This window comes from Helianthus annuus, chromosome 14, assembly GCF_002127325.2.
Source record: "Helianthus annuus cultivar XRQ/B chromosome 14, HanXRQr2.0-SUNRISE, whole genome shotgun sequence".
Taxonomy (NCBI): domain Eukaryota; kingdom Viridiplantae; phylum Streptophyta; class Magnoliopsida; order Asterales; family Asteraceae; genus Helianthus; species Helianthus annuus.
The window spans coordinates 59,227,568-59,248,500 of record NC_035446.2 but is presented as its reverse complement, the minus strand read 5'-3'; positions in this window follow the sequence as shown (position 1 = coordinate 59,248,500).

Genomic DNA, 20,933 nt, shown 5'->3' with positions numbered 1-20,933 from the left:
AGATTACATGTGATCTTACTAAGATTGAGAAGATTAAATGAGATCTAGTGAAATCTTGGAAGATTTAGGGAAAATCTTGGTGGGTCCATATTTGGGCCGTAAATAATGAGGGGGAGGGGGGTTATATGTAACTTTGATGGTAAATGTAGGTAATTAGTTGGAAGTTAAAGGTAATATCTAGTGTTTTATGTGTATCATGCATTATGTAGTATGTTAGGGTGTTCGGGAACCATAACTTGTCCAAAAATAATAAAACAATGCTTTGAGTAATATTTTGGTGTTCCGGGTAATGTCCGGTGGTTCGGTTAGATACCGGTTTGTTAAAGTGTCTGGCTATACCGTTTAATGTTCTTTATGTGCCCTTTTGTGATACTTTAAATTCCCGACACTTAGGAAAGCATACAAGACCATTTTGCCATATTTTTGCATGTTATAAACTTGTTAAAATGCTGAATTTTGCTGATTTATGCAGAATTCTGCACTTTATGTGGGTTTTAGGCACTTTCCGGCACTTTATCTATCACTTAGGAATGCAGTTTTGTGGTCCTTACTTCCCTACACACTATACTAGTGTATCACTTGGTCTCTGGCTCATACTGGGCCTCAAAATATTGTTTGTCTATGTACTGAAACTCGTCAGTTTTTTTTTTTGGTCTGATAACGGTGCCAATTCTGTTCTGTGTATCATTTGAACTATCTCGTGTTACATGTAGTAACGATAAAAGTCTTGTATCATGAAATGCCATTGTATGTATATAACAGTGTAGGATTGTGTACGGACCCTATATGAGTCGTTCAGGGGCGTTCTACTCAATATGAAAGGCGGAAACAGACATACTGAGTTTGATTCAGCAAGATATTCACTTATAACTGTCTTGTTTATTGATCTGATAACAATTTACAGCACGGAGACACTTCGACAGAGCTTCACCGTCGGAATACACCCTAGTAATTTCGTAACAAATGACATGAAATAACACCTATATATAGCCTGACTAATTCCGCATGAAACATCCTCAAACGAAATTACATCACAAGCGGAATTACATTTTCAAACGGAATTAGCTAATTCCGTACGGAATTACCAGATGGTACATTCATGTGGAATTACCTCTTTCATGCGAAATTAGCTCTTTGACTTGATTTCTCGATCTTCGTGCCCTGAACAATGCAAGACTCGATACAAGAAGAAGTCGACAGACACATGCACCAACAGACTCCCCCCTCGGACGTTGACGAGTCTTCAGTGTCGAGTCTTCAACACCTTCAGTCTTTATCAGTCTGACTGCTCTCTTTGAAGTATCTGACAAGTGTAAAGTTTCAACTTTTCTCCTCTCTTTTCATCAGCATCAACATACTCCCCTCGAACAAATAATCTCCTCTCGGATGTTGATCTACATCGAATCAGAATCTCAATCTGTCTCTAAAGCTTTCGAATTCTCTTGATCAGATCTCTTGATTCCTTAAGTTCCTCAGCATCATCAGCTTGCGTGAATCTTTAGCTCCAGGGTCGTTACTTGGCTCACATTCTACTCAGGTATTTTCAGACTCCCCCTTTCGACAAGCTAGATCACAGCCTGGCTTTCACAGGATTAGGATCGTGACCTGGCTCTACACTCAGACTCAGAATCCAGGCTATCCTGCACATCCTCTACCTCACAATAAATTTCACAAATTTTACATTTGACAAATTTATATATCCAGACTCCCCTTCAAATTTATCCAGAAAGATTTAACAAAGATAATATCTAATGAACCACTTGTAACTAATCATTCAAAATATAATCGTATATAAACACAGACTCCCTTCTCACAAAATGATCATCATGTTTAGCACTCGGAATTTTGAAAATCCACTTTTCAACATCAGTTGTCGAAAATCTTTTTGGATTTTTTTAAAAAGATTATGCTAAGACATACTTAAAATCTTTTTGGATTTTTGATTTTAAAGAAATGCAGTAAAGGAATATTTACAGACAATATTTTTGTGAGTTTGTATAAGAGGATCATATCAGTTATTGAGACAAACCACTAACACCGTTAAACTTTAAACATTTTAAGTTCTAAACAATTCATCTAGATTGTCAGTATACTTGTCCACTTAAATTTTCACACAAAGTTCAACTGTTTCGAGATACGAATTAGTGTTTTAATGAACTTAAACTTATTCGCGTGTCCCATCACTTGAATATACTCCCGTATCCAGATCCCAATATTCAGTCTTACAGGTGAGTATACCTAGATGATATCTGTAAAGGGTTAAATGCGAAACCGTGAGAGCTCAGGTCAGAACTTCCGTTCAGCAAAGAGATGACGGCTCGTCTTTTGGTGTGTTCCCTTTAGAGAATCTCTTCTTCAACAGCACATGATTAGCATTTTTCAATGTTTCATCACTTTTTGTACTGAGGGCAGCGCTATATCTCAAGCAAATGCAAAGTATTATAAGGGGACTAGGCCATTGCTTCCGCAAAATCAGAAGTACCGGGATAATACCCCTGATATCACTGAGTATAAAGACCTAGTATCTCAGAAAGAGGGACCTTTCAAACAAGATTTCGGGGGTTACCCATATATCCAAGAGATGTTCCCCACGAGATAAGCAAGTTTGAAATTTAGATTTATATTTCGAAAACAATTTACTAAATGTATAAAAACCTACTGGCACATCCGCAATGAGATTGTTTATCACATTTGACTTTCCAATTCTTTCGCATGTTGTGATAGTCCACTGATGTACTATCATTTCCTCTTTTTGACAATAAAAACTCATTTTGGATTTTATCATGTTTTTGAATTTTTCAAAATTTTCTAATGTTTTTGGATTTTCTGAAATTTTTCTTACTTCCTCTAAATTTCAAAGACTTTAAAGAAAACTTTGAAAATAAACTGTACAAGAAAAGACAATTGTTGCTTCAAGCTTCAAATCACCATCCACTTGTCATAAACAATCAGAACTCCCCCTTACAACAAACTATTTTCCCATTATGATTTCAAAACACTTAAGTTTGTTTTAATCAAAATGGTTTTTCCGGAAAATAAGTTTTGTTGATTTTACCACTTTTAGGTTTGGGATCAATTTATTACTTTGTTTTTCACCCACTTGTAGGTTCACAAACCAAACATGCCACTTGTAGAAAATCAAGTACAACTTAATGTCCCTGATTTACCACTTGTAAAACAAACTAATTACCACTTGTAGACATGCATAATCAAATCTTATACAAAGAATGATGCTAATTCCTGCTCCACTCTTACCAACCTGGGAGCTCCGGCAAGTCAGGATTTTTACTTATGAAAAACTGCCATCCAAGCCTGACCAAACTTGGATGTTTCCTCTTCAACTTCACTTGGGTAAAAAGTTGCTTTCTTTGTTTCATAAAAGTCCTTTACCCCTTTAGCCTTTCCCTCGACCATTTTCCCAAAAATCTTTTTAACATTTCCATTAAACACTATCTCAACATCAAATTCTTTTTTTTTTCAGAATAGAATTGATTCGAGATCTCAACCTTCCCAACTTTTGATTTAAAATTCTCAGCCCTCAATGGTGGAAAATTAACATCATCCATTGGAGGCACTGAGTTTTCTTCTTTAATTTCAACCTGTGGCTCATCTGACTTTGTGGAATCAGATTCATCACCAAATTTCTCAACAAACTTCTTAACAACCCACATTTGGTTGTCATGCTTAGCTCTCTTTTTATAAAAACTTGTCTTTGAACACTCACCAACTTCATATGTTGAATTTTCAAAAATTTTAAATTTGTCAGTTGGTGGTTCATTTTTCTCAACAGCTTTTTCTTTGAGTTTTTTAGAGACTTCCTGTTTTGTTTTTGTTGCTTGAGAACAGTTCCATGCAATGTGACCAACTTCATTGCATTTGTAACAGGTTCTTGTTTCTTTTCTTTGATAAGCTCCATTCTTCACTTCCTCTTGCTTCTTGACAAGGAATTCTCTGTTTGATTGCTTCCAAAATGAGCTTTTTGACTCCTCTTCATAGCTTGTCCCTGGAACAAATTTTGTATTTGTGTTAGAAGTTTTTCCATGTTTATAAGTTTCATGAGGAATAAAATGTCACACCCCGACCGCGTATAACATGCAACCGCGGCGGAAACGTCGGGGAGTGTTGGGACAGAATTAATTGTTTCACAACTATGGCATACAATGTTATATTTTATTTATTAAACACGAGTGTTACATTGTTTCAAAAGAGGAAATAAAGTGTTCAGAACATATACAAACTAAGTCTATCTTCTTTTTATGTCTCTAAGGCACAGGTCCGCCCTAGTGTCACAATCGTCATCCTAAGCGACAGCTCCTGAAAACACATGTGAAAGTAGGTACGTCAGCATAAAAATGCCTGTGAGTTACATAGGTTTTGTGAAAATGGGATCCATGACTTGAGTTTAAATAAAACGTTTAATAACAGTCAGTCATGAGCCTTGTAAATTGTTTTGTTTTGTAAATCATATGAAAAACGATAAGATCAGATGATATGTATAAATAAAATGTAAGGTTAAATGAATAACCTAGTAAAATGAGTTTGTATAAGATAAGTTGTTTGTAAAAATAATGTCTTGTGAAGAATATGTTATTTGTGTAAAATGTAATATGTCTAAACTGAAATGATTTAGATAACGCTACGACATGTAATATTGTATAATTTGAACAAACCCGAGATTTCAGGAATGAGAGTTGTCAAGTCCTATGGTACCATTACCTACTAACGGGCGGCATGATCGGTGTTAATGAATGTACATTGTATAATTTGAACAAACCAAATGTCATACCAAAATGTGAGCATGTGATGAATAAATGTACTATGTACGCACACAATGGGCATACATAGCATAAAATGTAGTGTAAAATGATGTACTAAGTACGCACACAATGGGCATACATAGCATAAAAGTCATGTAAATCAATGTGCTAGCATGCTATCAGCCAACACACATAGCAGAAATGTAACGTAAATCAATGTACTAAGTATGCTAAGTAAACATACATAGCGAAACAATGTAATGTAAATCATGTACTAATAGTGTACTAATGAGCATAGCAAGTATATGATGTGAAAACAGGAAAGCACGAAAGTAACAAGTAGGCACATGTGTTTCTCCCCAAAACAGTATGGAAACCAGTAAAAGAGGGGACTATGTACTCACCTGAGATTGCTTTGAAGTTCTTGTATAACAACGAAATAATGCTAGAGATCACGGATATCAAACGGCACCTAATATAGGTAACTATGTTAATGTACCGGACCTAAATCGGAGGATTTGGATAGAATGAGGGTTTGTAAACCAAACGAGTATGGAGACTCGTGTAATATGGTTTAACAAATCCTACATACTAAAATGAAACCTAGCCTAAGTGCTTACGACCCACTACGACCCGTTTAGGTAGCTTATGCCACCTTAACGCGTCGTTCGTGTAGAACGCGTTTGGAACGCCTAACATCGTGACCATAAGGTATAACCTCGGAAGGTTACAGCTATGGTCACCTAATGTGTTTGGTCGGATCCTAATGATCGACCAAATGGGTCGGGTTCGAAAGTATAAGCGATTGTTTAGATCGCTTACCTTACGACCCTATATAAGCACTAAACTAAAAGTGACGAGCTAAGCATGTTAGAACATGCTTAACTAAGTTTAGAAAACAGGTTTGGTATCAAAACAAACGGTTTTGATACTCATAAGTAGTTTGGTTACAAAATACGCAAGAATGCGCATTTTGGCCGAAACTACGACTCGTCACTGAGCCTAGATAACGTGGTAATCAGAAGGTACAGTCACTACGGACCATAACCATCGTGATCACACTCACGTTATGAAGTTCCAACGAACTTCATGTTGACCATAAGCTGGTCAACGCAGAAAGTCAAACAAAGTTTGACTTTAGCACTAGAAAGCGATTAAAAGAACGAAAGAACACTTACGAAGGGTCCCCGAAAGCTAAACTTGATCCAGGAGCTCAGGTATGAAGCAATGGCATCAACTTAGAGCTCTTTGATCAGTTTTGTGGGTTTTTACACCAAATGGGGGGGTATTTATAGGAAAATCAAAACCGTTAGGATCGTTTCTTGAATTTCGTGCCATGATCTCATTCATACACTTGTCAAGATGTTGTGGTATCACATTATGACCCTAACTCCAGAGATTGTGAAAGGGTATTGCCCTTTGGAGTGATTGAAAGGCCACAAACAGCAAAAAAACGAGTTTCTGCATCTGCAGGGCTAACGCGGCCCGCGTAAGACTTGGACATGGTCTTACGCGCCCCGCCTGGGACTTCTGATCTGCAACCAACTTTCAGAAATGACAGTTTAAGTCCCTGTTGTGGTTTAAGGCCATTTCCGACACGTTCAAGGCCTGTTAAGCCATCTTTAAGGCCCTAAAATGATGCCTAAACATTGAGGACATGAAATATGCTCAAAAATATGTCGGACGTTGGTTCGTTTGGCCGTACGATCGCGATGTTCGGTTAATTACGACGGAATGCGCATAAGCGCGAAAAACGATCCAAATTGCGCGACGAATGGATTTTTGACAAGCCAAACATTAAAACATAATATTGGGATGCTTACATAAATTTTTGGATGTCCGGATGTATTCAGAACGTAAGTTATGTGCGAAAGTGCAAACTTATGCACTTTTTGACACTTTTAGTCCCTGAATGATCCAAAAGTTTATTTTAGCATACCAAACCCCTCAAAGCCTATTTCTAAGCTATGTAAAGGATATTTATGGTATGTTTAATTTATGGACATGTTCCGAAATGTTTGTTACAGTTCAAATTGGCATACTTTCGCAGTTTGTCAAGTTTAGTCCCTTTAAGCGAATTAACTTGTTTTTGCCATACCAAAGCCTTCAAAACTTATTTCTAAGTTATGTAAAGGTTATTTAAGGTATGTTGAGTATATGTTGGTGTTCCGGAGTATTTGTCGCATTAAACTGAGTACGTTTACGCACCAGTTTGCGTATAATTCTCAAGAAAGTGACGTAGAGTTTGAAATTGAACAAAAGTCAAAACATGAAAAATGTAAAACATAACCAAACAAACATTGGGATCAAATAACATTGTTTTATTGATAATTGAACTGTTCACAATGATTACAAGCACAGATGTTACAGTCTCCCCTACTTGTGGAAATTTCGTCCCGAAATTTATTTAGAGGAAACTCGTGGAAAAAGATGCGGATATTTTGCCTTCATTTGATCTTCGTGTTCCCAAGTAAACTCGGGTCCACGTTTAGATTCCCAGCGAACCTTGACCAAAGGAATGTGTCACACCCCGACCACGTAAAACAACAAAACGTGGCGGAAACGTCGGGGAGTGTTGTAACAGAATCATTGTTTCACAACCATGGAATAAATAGTTTCGTTTTATTGAATTATTGAACTAAATGTTTTGATACAAATTAGATAAATACAACTATTATCCTCCAAGTTTTAAAGTCGCTAAGGCCTTGTTCATTCCTATGTGAGAATACACCAATATCATCAATCAAGCATCATCAACTATTGTACCTGAAACACATGTGAAAATAGGTACGTCAGCATAAAAATGCCGGCGAGTACATAGGTTTTGTATGAGTTTCAGATTCATGGCTCGTTTTACATATTTCAATACTTATTTAAAAACCTTGTTTTGAAAAGTATAGTATTGCGACATAAATAACCAACTCAAATCAAATTGGTTATATTTTATAAAAAATCTCGTAGCCATGATTCTTAACCCCAAAACATTTGTTTAATTAAATCCAGATTTGTAAATCGTTTATGGAATAAAACTCGAATAGTATAATATATTGTTGGAAAACCTTGTATTACAACTTTGTTTTGTTTACCATTGCCCAAGTGATCTAGATAACGCAACGATATATAATGTATTAAAAGCACTTATATATAGGAAGTACCAGCGGCGTATCCACCATGCTTTTAACACATTATACCCGCCCCGTTACCTAATCACTTCCCTATCCCATTGGTTCAAACAGGTTTCAACGGTTCATGTCAATCAATGGTTACAAACGGTTCACATAGTCAAGTAGTCACAAACGGTTCATATAGTCCAACGGTTCATCTAGTCAACGGTTGCAAACGGTTCACATAAGCAACGGTTACTAACGGTTCACATAGTCAAATGATTACAAACGGTTCACATGATCAAATGGTTACAACGGTTCAAATGATCAAATGGTTACAACGGTTCAAAATGTAAAACAATGTGTCCATATGCTGGATGAGCATATGCGACAAAATGTAGTATATGGAAATCAATGTGCTAGCATGTTAAGTGAACATACATAGCAAAACATAATGAAATCGTGTACTAATAATGTACTATTGAACATAGTAAGTATATGATATAAAAAAAACATGGGAAACATGAAAGTATCAAGTAGACACATGTGTTCCACCCCAAAACAGTTGGAAAACAGTAAAAGAGGGGACTATGTACTCACCTGAGGGTGCTTAGAAGTCTTGAACAACAACCAAGCAAAGCTAGAGTGATCAGGGAATCAAACGGCACCCTATATAGGTAACTATGTAAATAACCGGACCTAAATCGGGAGATAGGATAGAATGAGGTTCTATAAATCAAACGAGTAATTAAACTCGTATGGTATGATTTAATAGACCTTACATTCAGATTGGAAAGCCTACCTAAGTGCTTTTGACCCGTTTCGACACATTATGGTAACATAAGCTACTATAAGGCGTCGTTAGCGTAAAACTATGTTCGGATGGTTAACTATGTGCTATGCCAAGTCTTACATGCCCAATTATCCCTAAACATGTTACTAAATCAGATTATATGTCAAAAATAAGTTCACATAGGCAAAATACGGATTTTAGCTTTAAAAGGGCATTTTGGTCATTTCTTATGGGCATACAAGCTAACTAGCAAATGACTAACCAATCCTATGTGATCATAAGGTATAACCTCAGTGGTTATTCCCTATGCAACTATGATCACTAACTAAGCTTGGTCGGATCCTAAAGATCGACCAAACGGGTCGGGTTCGAAAGGCTAAGCGGTTGTTTAGACCGCTTACCTTACGACCCTAAACAAGCACTAAACTAATAGTGTCGAGTTAAACATGTCAAAACATGTTTAACCTACTGATTTGGTATCAAAACAAGGTGTTTTGATACCCTAAAGTAGTTCCGTTGCAAAATGCGTGCTAAAACGCATTTTGACCGAAACTTTGACTCGACACTACAACTAGCTAACGTGGTAATCAGCGGTTATAATCACGAAGGATTATAACTATCGTGATTACAATCACGTTTCAAAGTTCAATTGAACTTTGACTTGACCAATTGATGGTCAAAACCGAAAGTCAAACTGTTGGCCATACGTTTGACTTTCTGCACTACATAAGGAAAAAGCCATAAAAAGAATGAAAGAATGCTCACTAAGGGTCCTTGCTATCTTTTCAACAAGAAGACAAAGTCCCAAATCAGCTTAGAAAGCTTCCAAGCAGATGTAGAGAGGAGAGAATGAGAATGAGCAAAGAATGGAGTGAAAGGCCTTGCTATTTATAGTTGTGGTGATGCTCTAGGATCATTACAAGTGGTTTTCTTGGTCATTAAGCATTAAATCACAACCATACATGTGTTTAGGGACAGCTAGCATGCCTTGGAGAAGTGTTAACTTGTTCACCACACAAAGGAATTGCAAGAAAGGCCCCTGAATTTACAAACTGTTGCTGAAAACAATGTTTCTGCCCAGATGTGATCGTCGCGTAGCGCGACCACAAAGCCTTATGGCTGTCGCGCAGCGCGACGGTGTAGGCTGAACTTTCAAAGTTTGGCAGAAATGGTCCCTGCACGTGTTTAAGCTTGTTTTTGACGTTTTTAACCTCCGTAAAGTCATTTTCAAGGCTCCAAAAGGTCGTTAAAGTGTAGGGGACCTGAAATATGCTCGAAAACATCTCGGATGTCAGTTCGTTTGGTCGTACGGTCACGTTTTTCAGTTATTTACGACGAAACTCGAACGGACGCGAAAACGATCCAAATTACGCGACGAATGGAATTTTTGCATGCCGAATACTAAAATAAAAATATTTTAGTGTGTACAAAAGTTTTGGATGTCCAGATGTGTCCAGAACGTAAGATATGCGCGAAAAATGCAAACTTACGCCGTTTTTGACACTTTTAGTCCCTGTAAGATCATGTAAGCATGTTTTCGCACACCGAACCTATCAAAGCTTATTTCTAAGCCATGTTTAGGTTATATATGGTATGTTTAACTTATGATCAAGTTCCGGACTATAAGTTGCCTTACGAAACGGCAGACTTTTGCAAGTTGACGCAAATAGTCCCTGTAAGCGAATAAACTTGATTTCGGCATACCAAACCATCTAAAACTTATTTCTAAGTTATGTAAAGGTTATTTAAGGTATGTTAAGCCTATGTCACTATTCCGGAGTGTTTGTTGCATTAAACTGGTTATATTTACGCATCAGATCGTGTATAACCTTCCAGAAAGCGACTTAAAGCCCGAAATCGAACAAGAATTGACATGTGCAAATGATACACATAATTTCACAATTCCCAAGTATGAAATACAAAATTTCATTGGTTTGGCATTTGTTTGACGGTCACAGTGACACAGGTGTCACAAAATGCGCTTGCGTTTAAGCCACTTGACTTCACGTTCCATGATTTCCACCGGTTTCTCAACAAATTTAAGTGTTTTATCAACACGAATTTCGTCAAGCGGTATGTGGAGGTTCTCATCAGCTAAACACCCCTTGATATTGGACACGTGAAAGGTTGGATGAACATTTCCAAGTTCAGGAGGTAACTCAAGTCTGTAGGCTACCTTACCGATTCTTTCGACGATCTTGAATGGTCCAACGTATCTAGGTGCAAGTTTTCCTTTCTTTCCAAATCTGATCACACCTTTCCAAGGTGAGACCTTAAGTAATACGCGATCACCGACTTGAAAATCCAAGGGCTTGCGTTTTAGGTCCGCGTAACTCTTCTGACGGCTTCTAGCTGTATGAAGGTTATCACGAACTTTCTTAACCTTATCTGTTGTCTCTAAAATGAGGGCAGGTCTAGTAAGCTGAGCCTCGCCGATCTCATTCCAGCAGACTGGTGAACGACATTTTCGACCATAGAGAGCCTCGAAAGGAGCCATGTTGATGCTGGAGTGATAACTGTTGTTGTAGGAGAATTCAATTAACGGAAGATGTGAATCCCAACTACCACCAAAATCGATCACACAAGCTCTAAGCATATCCTCCAGTGTCTGGATTGTTCTTTCAGATTGACCATCCGTTTACGGATGATAAGCTGTGTTGGGTCCCCATAGCAGATTGCATGGTTCTCCAAAAATAAGAAGTGAAACGAGCATCTCTGTCAGAAATGATGTTCAAAGGAACACCATGTCGAGCTACAATTTCATCCACATAGATTTTAGCAAGTTTGTCAGCCGAAAAATCCTCACGGATTGGAAAGAAATGCGCTGACTTAGTAAGACGATCAACAACTACCCAGATGGCATCGTGACCTTTCTTTGTGTGCGGGAGTTTAGTAATGAGGTCCATAGTAATGTTTTCCCATTTCCAAACTGGGATCTCTGGTTGCTCCAATAATCCAGAAGGACGCTGATGTTCAGCCTTAACTTTAAGACAAGTAAGGCATTTTGATACATCTTATCTGAGCCAGGATACATCTTATCTGAGCCGGGATGAATAGAATAACGAGACTTATGGGCTTCATCCATAAGCAAGGTATGAAGATTATCTTGGTTTGGGACCCACAAACGGTCCATGAAGTAATACGATCCATCGTCCTTCAGTTCTAGAGCAGGTGTTATGTGATACCGAAATTCCTTATCCATCAAACCTTGTGAAACACAAGATTGTTGAGCCTGAGAAATACGGGCTTGGATATCGGATTGAGCTTGAATAACAGATTGGACACGAACACAATGAAGCTTAGTACGTTCCTTGCGACTCAAGGCATCGGCTACGACATTCGCCTTACCAGGATGGTAGCGAATTTCGCAGTCATAGTCATTTAGAAGCTCCACCCAGCGTCGTTGCCTCATGTTGAGTTCTTTCTGATTGAAGATATGTTGAAGACTTTTGTGGTCTGTGAAAACCGCACATTTTGTGCTGTACAAGTAGTGTCTCCAAATCTTAAGAGCGAAGACAACTGCGCCCAACTCAAGATCATGAGTGGTGTAGTTCTTCTCATGTATCTTCAACTGCCTCGATGCGTATGCTATGACTTTGTTTCTTTGCATCAGGACGCAGCCAAGACCTAATTTAGATGCATCGCAATAAACGACGAAATCATCATTGCCCTCAGGCAAAGTTAGGACAGGCGCGTCGCAAAGTTTTTGTTTTAAAGTCAGAAACGCTTCCTCTTGCTTGAATCCCCAATCAAATGGCTTGTTCTTCTGAGTTAGAGCAGTTAGAGGAACTGCAATTTTTGAGAAGTTTTCAATGAAGCGGCGGTAATAACCCGCTAGGCCAAGAAAAGAACGAACTTCGGTAGGGGTAGTAGGCGTATCCCAATCCTTAATCGCACTGATCTTGGAGGGATCTACATGAATACCTTGTTCATTGACAATATATCCCAAGAATTGAACTTCTTTAAGCCAGAATTCACACTTGGAGAATTTGGCGAAAAGTTGTTCTTTCTTTAGGAGTTCCAAAGTAAGACGAAGATGTTGCTCATGATCAGCTCACGTCTTAGAATAAATTAAGATGTCATCAATGAAAACGATGATGAGCTTATCCAAATAAGGCTTGCAGACCCTATTCATCAAGTCCATGAAAACAGTAGGAGCATTAGTCAAACCGAATGGCATGACTGTGAACTCATAATGCCCGTAACGAGTGCGGAACGCTGTCTTGGGAATATCTTCTTCATGCACACGAAGCTAATGATATCCAGATCGCAGATCAATCTTTGAAAAATAAGAAGCGCCTTGCAATTGATCAAAGAGATCATCGATGCGAGGTAGGGGATATCGATTCTTGATGGTGAGCTTGTTAAGCTCACGATAATCGATACACATCCTAAAAGATCCATCCTTCTTCTTGACAAAAAGAACGGGAGCACCCCAAGGTGAAAAGCTAGGACGGATAAAACCTTTGTCAGAAAGTTCCAGCAACTGCTTAGACAACTCTTGCATCTCGGACGGTGCAAGACGATATGGAGCTCTGGCAATGGGATTTGCACCAGGTACGAGATCAATACGGAACTCGACTTGGCGTGCTGGGGGTAGACCAGGTAACTCTTCAGGAAATACTTCAGGATAATCCCGTACAACAGGTATATCTTGAATAGGTTTACCTTTGCCCTTATCTGCTATGACATGTGCCAAAAATGCCACATAGTTCTTCCGCAGATACTTCCGAGCTTTAAAACAAGACATGAGTTTGAGACCACCAGTAGGTTTCTCACCACGAACCTGTACGATCTCACCTGACGAAAGCGGCATGCGAATGATCTTCTCAAAACAAACTATCTCTACACGATACTTGGCTAACCAATCCATACCCACAATAACGTCGAAGCTTCCAAGTTGCATAGGCGTGAGGTCAAGAGGAAAAAGATGGTTGTTAAGGTTCAACTGGCAGTTGCGGAGAACAGAATCAAGAACAATGGGTTCACCGCTCGCCACTTCTACTGTCAATGGTTTACCTAGTTTTGTTCTAGACACGCGAAGCAATGGTTCAAAAGATAACGACACAAAACTCTTATCGGCACCCGAATCAAAAAGAACAGATGCTGGCTGATTATTAATAAAGAACGTACCGTTCACCACATTATCATCTGATTGTGCCTCTTGTGCATTCATGTTGAAGACTCAACCTCAAGCCTGAGCCTGATTCTGATTGGCATTCTGATTCTAGTTGGCTAGCCTTGGGCACCGATTTCTGTAGTGGGTCAGATCCCACAATTGCAGCACGAACCAGGAGGAAAATGAGGTCGTGCAGCTTGACCTTGTTGCTGAGCAAGAGGCTGAGCTTGGTTCTGGTTAGCAGGAATGCGGCAGGTGGCAGCAAGATGACCATTTCTTCCACAGTTGGTGCATTGACGACACTGAACCTGTGGTGGGTGATGGCTGTTACACCTGTTGCACAAAGGTGCATTGCCAAGATAAGGCTTCTTGGCTGGAGGCTGTGCGGGTTGGTTGGGAGCTGCCTGGTTAACCTGGGTAGTGACAACAAAATTTTGGGAAGCCTTACGCTTCCTTGACCCCCTTATAGAACCAGAATCCTTTCCCTTCTTGTTTTGACCTTTCTTGCTATCCTCGTTGTCAGACGCCTGCTTCTTTCCCTTGTCACCCTTCTTGTGCAGCTTTCCCTTTCGAATCTGCGACACAGTCAGTGTCGTTGATAACTTGATTGCCTGACGGAGTGTGGTAGGGTTGCTACCAGTAATAATGTCTTGTACCGAGTCAGGTAGGCCGTCGGTGTACCTTTCGATGGCCTTGTCGAGTGGGGCAACCATTGTCGGGCAAAGCAGACTCAACTCCTCAAACCTATCTGTATAAGCCCAGTGCTCGCCACTGTATTGCTTTAAGTCATTAAACTCTTTCTCCATAGCTCGCTGCTCATGACGAGGAAAGAACTCCCTCATCATTAGTGCCCTAAGTTCAGCTCATGTCTGAGCTAGAGCAACTTCTGCACCGCGATCCCTCATTACCCCATTCCACCACGTAAGAGCCCTCTTCTGAAACACACTTGAAGAAAACTCGACCTTGCGGTTGTCAGGACACTGCATGTGACGGAAGGTATTCTCAATGCTCTTGAACCATTGAAGAAGCCCAGTTGCTCCTTCGGAACCACTAAACTTGAGTGGTTTAGCCGAGTTAAAATTCTTGAAATTGCATGGAGCATTGTTGTTGTTGTTGGCTTGATTCCGTTGAGCAAAGAGGTTTGGAAGTGCAGCAGCCATTTGCTGTGCAATAATTTCTACCAGTTCGGCATTTGCTACCTGATTGTCGCGTCGAGGAGGCATTCTAGAAGAGGAAAACATGAAAGGAAACGAGTGAGATGATTGGATGAAGAGAATGAGATGAAACAAAATCAACAAAAGCAAAGATGGTGGTTATGCATCGCTAAGCAAACATGCAACACACGATGTCTAATCAAAGTAAATGGGTCAATAATAATGCATCGCGAAGACATGTTCGCCTATAAGTGAACACTCACCCCAAGAGTTCCCAGGTAAGAGTGACTGGTCCGATTATGTGGATTTGTACGAACACTCTAGCCTTAGACAGAAAACTCAGGGTACAGGCATTCACTCTTCCAGTTCGCACATGTTCACACTATTAAAACCCAAAACTTTGACGAGATTTTGAAAATTCAAAGGGGTTCAAAACCATATAACAGAGGGTTCAAAACCTAGTATTCAATCATCCTAGAACAGATGATTAATTTTCAAAGCGGATTCGGAATCGCTATTCTAGTTATGGTTATCACCTAAGGACAGGTGAAGTGCATGTTTTAAAATCTAAACACAAGATAACTTGTGTTAGGGTCCTAGAAAGTTATAGTCTAGGTCAAAGCATTACTAATAACCTAATTCCCTATAACCATTGGCTCTGATACCAACTCTTCTGTCACACCCCGACCGCGTATAACATGCAACCGCGGCGGAAACGTCGGGGAGTGTTGGGACAGAATTAATTGTTTCACAACTATGGCATACAAAGTTATATTTTATTTATTAAACACGAGTGTTACATTGTTTCAAAACAGGAAATAAAGTGTTCAGAACATATTCAAACTAAGTCTATCTTCTTTTCATGTCTTTAAGGCACAGGTCCGCCCTAGTGTCACAATCGTCATCCTAAGCGACAGCTCCTGAAAACACATGTGAAAGTAGGTACGTCAGCATAAAAATGCCTGTGAGTTACATAGGTTTTGTGAAAATGGGATCCATGACTTGAGTTTAAATAAAACGTTTAATAACAGTCAGTCATGAGCCTTGTAAATTGTTTTGTTTTGTAAATCTTTGAGAGACTCCTTTGTAAACAGGTATGAAAAGCGTGTATGAACATAAATGTTTTACAAGGACTTTAAGGCATGTGAGGACATAGGAAGCACTCGTAATGGCTTATACCCTTGTCGATTTTCCTCGACTGTGTCAATTTACCTTGATTGTGTCGATTACCCTTACTGTGTCGATTAACCTCGGCTGGGATTCCGAAGCACTACTAGGTACTAGTTGTGACCATGAGTGGGGTTCGGCCGTACCCATTACATCTTACCCTCATCCCTAATTAAGTATTAATGGCATTTATGTATTTAGTCTATGCTCACATGATCTAGTATTTCATAGGCATTTCATACCGTTCAAGTATTCGTAACATGTATTTCACCCCCGAGAGTTATAAAACCAAAAACAGTTAAAGAAAAGGGGGAGCATGAACTCACTGTTTTGCGTCTTCAGTACTCGTAATTCAAATCTCGTCAGCAAACACGACTACCTACAATGTGCTAGGGTCTATTAGACGAGCGGGCCGTGCCTTGCCTTAGTATTCATGTTTTGAGTTACGTTTCCTTTATGTATTATCCGAAGTTATAATACTTCTCAAGTTTTTATTTTTGTATTTCCTTCCCAAGGATGGGAGTATTTCATACATGCGAATTTGTATTCTCGTATTTGTAGTTTCCAAAATAATATATTTTCAAGTCTCACTTCAGGAAATATATTTAAACTTGTTTTGTCCCAAAAATAATGTACTTCAAGAAAATATATTCTTACTTCCAAAAATAATATATTTTCTCTGTGTCGAAAACATGATATACCTTGTAATAATAACGAAAATCCTATTTTCATTTCTTGTGTCCAAAATAATGTTTACCAAAAATATACTTACAAATGTAGTTTCCGGAATATCTTGTAAGTTACGTTCTTCCGTTTGATTTCGTAATATTAAGCGTGTAACTTATATATCTATTCCTTGTGAGTTTTAGTATTATTTTGGATTTGTAAGTTCTTGGTATTTGTAAGTTATATTATTTTCCCTAAAATAATACAACTACTCCACAAAGATTACAAATATTCACACAAGTGTCTTTAATATGAAATATATATTCTAAATATATATTTATCCATTTTTATTTGCAAAAACCAACTTCCGACACTTGTATTTTGTAACAAAATGTATGGCAAAGTTTATATTTGAAAAACATAGTTTAAAATACTCTAGTAACTACTTGTCTAGGAAATATTTTCTAAGTGTTTGAATTTTTAGAAAATTTCGCCATAGTTTCCCCTAAAAATGGAGGTGTCCATGCTATTTAGCATATCATTTTCTTTTCAAAAATCATTCAAATAATCAACAACAATTCACTAAACAATATTACAATACAACATGAACTTGATCTTTCACAAAAACGCGTAGTAACTTGGTAAGGTGTTTAGTAGCCTTAATTACCCTCTAAAATATATTTACTTCTTGGTATACTTCATTCTTGAAAAGATTTAGTGTTTACAACTTGTAAGCACATTTTACAAAAATGTTTATTTATAACATCTTCATGCCTCATAAGTATTTCTACACTTATTTTCTCAAAAATAGTATAAGTTCAAGAGAAAACCATGATCTTCTAACAATCATATTTTTAAACTTGGTTCTTCTGGAAATCATTCACAAATCTTGGATTTACAAGATTATTAGCTTACTTTGTTTATTACTTTTTCAATAAATCATCTTGTTTTCAAGTTCATGTTAAATCAAGAAGATGATCATTTTGTATAAACACATAATCATCTCACATCTTGCTAAATCATGTTTTTAATCATGATCTAGCAAGTTTCATGTAATGATCAGGATCAATATCTCTAGTAATCAACAAGCAAACATCATCCATATGCTAAACAACATCATTCAATTCATTTTTCAACAAGATTTCATCATATGAAGGCTTTATGTTCATGATTCCAACTTATGTCTTTTAATGTTTTAGTGATTTACATCATGAACATCTTTTAACCAAGCAAAATAGAAGTAAACAAGGGTTAAGATGATCTTACTACTAGCTTCAAGCTAGGGAAGAACAATGGAGAAAATCGAGTGGATAAAAGCCTGTAAAGGAGGTCCTTCAAGTTCTTCAAGCACCAACCTTCTATTCTTGCACCTTACACCTTGCGATAACCTTGGATTGTATGAATGATGACCGAAATATGGTGATGGTGGGGGGTTATCTTCAGCCGAGATGTAGAAGGGTGGGAGGGAGATGAGTGAAGGTGATAAGATGGGGTGATTGTGAAGATTATGATCTAGAGGGTTGTTCTTATAACTTCCAACAAGAGTTTTACCCAATGGTTTTAATGTCTTCTTAGTACATAACAATATCAATTAAACTAATCAACAAAATCCATTAAATAGGCCATGAGGCCGATTTCACTAGTATATGAAGGGGGGTCTAATTCTAACATTGAACTAACTAGTACACTACAAAATCTTAGCATATCCAAGGAAGATCATTTGGAGATTACATGTGATCTTACTAAGATTGAGAAGATCAAATGAGATCTAGTGAAATCTTGGAAGATTTAGGGAAAATCTTGGTGGGTCCATATTTGGGCCGTAAATAATGAGGGGGAGGGGGTTATATGTAACTTTGATGGTAAATGTAGGTAATTAGTTGGAAGTTAAAGGTAATATCTAGTGTTTTATGTGTATCATGCATTATGTAGTATGTTAGGGTGTTCGGGAACCATAACTTGTCCAAAAATAATAAAACAATGCTTTTAGTAATATTTTGGTGTTCCGGGTAATGTCCGGTTGTTCGGTTAGATACCGGTTCGTTAAAGTGTCTGGCTATACTGTTTAATGTTCTTTATGTGCCCTTTTGTGATACTTTAAATTCCCGACACTTAGGAAAGCATACAGGACCATTTTGCCATATTTTTGCATGTTATAAACTTGTTAAAATGCTGAATTTTGCTGATTTATGCAGAATTCTGCACTTTATGTGGGTTTTAGGCACTTTCCGGCACTTTATCTATCACTTAGGAATGCAGTTTTGTGGTCCTTACTTCCCTACACACTATACTAGTGTATCACTTGGTCTCTGGCTCATATTGGGCCTCAAAATATTGTCTGTCTATGTACTGAAGCTCGTCAGATTTTTTTTTTGGTCTGATAACGATGCCAATTCTGTTCTGTGTATCATTTGAACTATCTCGTGTTACATGTAGTAACGATAAAAGTCTTGTATCATGAAATGCCATTGTATGTATATAACAGTGTAGGATCGTGTACGGACCCGAAATGAGTCGTTCAGGCGCCTTCTACTCAATATGAAAGGCGGAAACAGATATACTGAGTTTGATTCAGCAAGATATTCACTTATAACTGTCTTGTTTATTAATCTGATAACAATTTACAGCACGGAGACACTTCGACAGAGCTTCGCCGTCGGAATACACCCTAGTAATTTCGTACCAAATGACACGAAATAACACCTATATATAGCCTGACTAATTCCGCATGAAACATCCTCAAACGAAATTACATCACAAGCGGAATTACATTTTCAAACGGAATTAGCTAATTCCGTACGGAATTACTAGATGGTACATTCATGTGGAATTACCTCTTTCATGCGAAATTAGCTCTTTGACTTGATTTCTCGATCTTCGTGCCCTGAACAATGCAAGACTCGATACAAGACGAAGTCGACAGACACATGCACCAACAGACTCCCCCCTCGGACGTTGACGAGTCTTCAGTGTCGAGTCTTCAACGCCTTCAGTCTTTATCAGTCTGACTGCTCTCTTTGAAGTATCTGACAGGTGTAAAACTTTCAACTTTTCTCCTCTCTTTTCATCAGCATCAACATACTCCCCTCGAACAAATAATCTCCTCTCGGATGTTGATCTACATCGAATCAGAATCTCAATCTGTCTCTAAAGCTTTTGAATTCTCTTGATCAGATCTCTTGATTCCTTAAGTTCCTCAGCATCATCAGCTTGTGTGAATCTTTAGCTCCAGAGTCATTACTTGGCTCACATTCTACTCAGGTATTTTCAGACTCCCCCTTTCGACAAGCTAGATCACAGCCTGGCTTTCACAGGATCAGGATCGTGACCTGGCTCTATACTCAGACTCAGAATCCAGGCTATCCTGCACATCCTCTACCTCACAATAAATTTCACAAATTTTACATTTGACAAATTTATATATCCAGACTCCCCTTCAAATTTATCCAGAAAGATTTAACAAAGATAATATCTGATGAACCACTTGTAACTAATCATTCAAAATATAATCGTATATAATCACAGACTCCCTTCTCACAAAATGATCATCATGTTTAGCACTCGGAATTTTGAAAATCCGCTTTTCAACATCAGTTGTCGAAAATCTTTTTGGATTTTTTAAAAAGATTATGCTAAAACATACTTAAAATCTTTTTGGATTTTTGATTTTAAAGAAATGTAGTAAAAGAATATTTACAGACAATATTTTTGTGAGTTTGTATAAGAGGATCATATCAGTTATTGAGACAAGCCACTAACACCGTTAAACTTTAAACATTTTAAGTTCTAAACAATTCATCTAGATTGTCAGTATACTTGTCCACTTAAATTTTCACACAAAGTTCAACTGTTTCGAGATACGAATTAGTGTTTTAATGAACCTAAACTTATTCGCGTGTCCCATCACTTGAATATACTCCCGTATCCAGATCCCAATATTCATTCTTACAGGTGAGTATACCTAGATGATATCTGTAAAGGGTTAAATGCGAAACCGTGAGAGCTCAGGTCAGAACTTCCGTTCAGCAAAGAGATGACGGCTCGTCTTTTGGTGTGTTCCCTTTAGAGAATCTCTTCTTCAACAGCACATGATTAGCATTTTTCAATGTTTCATCATTTTTTGTACTGAGGGCAGCGCTATATCTCAAGAAAATGCAAAGTATTATACGGGGA